Source organism: Carassius carassius, chromosome 25 (assembly GCF_963082965.1).
Source record: "Carassius carassius chromosome 25, fCarCar2.1, whole genome shotgun sequence".
In the NCBI taxonomy this organism is placed as follows: domain Eukaryota; kingdom Metazoa; phylum Chordata; class Actinopteri; order Cypriniformes; family Cyprinidae; genus Carassius; species Carassius carassius.
In genome coordinates this window covers 21426012-21428444 of record NC_081779.1, presented here as the reverse complement: position 1 = coordinate 21428444, position 2433 = coordinate 21426012, and positions in this window count along the sequence as shown.

Genomic DNA, 2433 nt, shown 5'->3' with positions numbered 1-2433 from the left:
ACTATGCATATAAACCTTACACGTGGTATACAAACAAACGTGGAACAATACAGAAAAGGTTTCAGAAAATGTAAGGATTCGCTGTCCACACAAAAACGTAAGGGTGTCATTTTCAGATTTACCCACTTAGGGACCCCGTTCAAAAAATATAGATTTCACTCCCAATATGGCAGATCTTTGTGGACGAAACGCCTATACGATACAAAATTTATGCGTATACAGCTAAAAGTGTCTCCGTGCAGATGGGGCCTCAGTCTGATACTCGAGCCAATGTTGCTTTTCAACTGATTAGCAGTGGGACTAATCAGATTGTCCTCTAGTGGATGGCTAAAGATTTGCTAGCTCATATTCATAAATAGAGTACTGGAGGGTATGCCTCTGAATTAACAGATGCCAGCACCCCCCTTGACAGGTGCTGGCCACAGGTTGGAACCTACTGTACAGGTTGAAAACCCCTGCACTAACACAGTGGTTCCCAGCCTTGGTCCTGGAGGCACCACACTGCATATTTTGCATGTCTACTTTCTCTGATGCACCAATTTCAGGTCATGAAGTCTCTTCTAATGAACTGAAGACCTGAATTAGGTGTGTTTGATTAAGGAGACATGCAAAACATGCAGTGTTGGGGTGCCTCAAGGACCAGGGTTGGGAACCACTGCATTAACAGACAAGACTGCTCGCCTGGTCTTGCATACATTTCTTATACTTCTTAATAAAAGGAAATTTAAAGTTGACATGAACCATGCTGACAACCCTTTTTGCTTTTGTAATGTGATCTTGTAAACCAAATTATTGTTTACAAATACCTTTTTTAAAATTGTGTCTACAATAGTGAAAAAAAGATAAAATGTGCATCATGTTTTAACTGAAAATGACTGGAAATTATAAAAAATATTGCAAAATGTTACCAATGAACTAACAAGGATTTGAAGAACACAAATCTTAGAAAAATCTATTTCAGTAATGACCAGCTGAATGAAAACGGGTAAACTGAAGTGTTTTGTTAGCAGTTTAATTTACTTAACCTTTTCTGTTTGGTGAGGCAATCATCTGATGATCATTATATAAAATGTTTGAATATTTGGTTTAATTTTTTCAATTAAATTGTCAACAGGAATAAAAAGGGATTTTAAATTAATACATTTTATTAACAAAAACCATGTCTAGCAAAAAACAAAAACAAAGATGTAACATATATGTAGTTCCATATGAAATGCAGGAGGAAAAACTGATATTGTGGCCAAGAATTAAGAATTAATTCCCAAAACTTAGCTCCTGAAAATAAATAAATACAATGACATTTACATGTTAAAGGTAGGGTAGGTGTAGTTCATATTTTTTTCTTTTTTTTTTCTTTCTTTTTTTTTGTTATGATGGTGGCAAGTCTCTTTACATCCTGATAGCAATCACTAATTAAGTGGTCTACATGTATTTCTATGTTTTTTGTATGGTCTGTGGAAGGCATAGGACAAAAAAATGTTCATCCAGTCAGATCTGTCCTACCTGCCTGTCAACATATGTATTAGCATACCTCCGTGCACCCTGTTCACACAGACATGATACGTCATCAAGCGCGTTCCATTTCTCTATTGCAGACTGAGCAAGAATGGAAGGCATTATTATTGTATCCCACGGTTTCCCACTGAAGCTAAGGAGGGCTGAGCCTGGTCAGTACCTGGATGGGAGACCTCCTGAGAAAACTAGGTTGCTGCTGGAAGAGGTGCTAGTGAGGCCAGCAGGGGGTGCTCACCTGTGGTCTGTGTGGGTCCTAGCACCGTCCTTCGGATGAGATGTTAAACCGAGGTCCTGACTCTCTGTGGTCAGTAAAAATCCCAGGATGTCTTTCGAAAAGAGTAGAGATGTGACCTCGGCATCCTGGCTAAAATTGCCAATTGGCCTCTGACCATCATGGCCTCCTAACAATCCCCATATCTGCTGATTGGCTTCATCACTCTGTCTCCTCTCCACCAGTAAGCTGGTGTGTGGTGGGCATTCTGGCGCACTATGGCTGCCGTCGCATCATCCATGTGGATGCTGCACACTGGTGGTGGATGAGGAGATACCCCCTGTCTATGTAAGCGCTTTGAGTGCCTAGAAAAGCGCTATATAAATGTAATGAATTATTGTAATATTATGTGCTTTGTACTGTAATGTTTTCTCATCGGTGAATGAGACATGAGGTAATCTGACAGCATTGCATTTAACTCTCCACCAACGGCATCTGTTGTTGTGTCGCTGGTTAGCCTCTAGTCTGCCTGTTTGTGTTCAGGTGTTTTTGGAGGAGGCATGGCTTTGGAGAATGATTATGCAGGGAGGGTGGGATCTTACGCTTTCAAAGAAAGCTTACTATTGATCTAGTCTCTCCAAAATCACCTACCCTACCTTTAAAGGTGACATTGAACCAGTAAGGCAAAAAAAAGAAAGAAAGAAAAT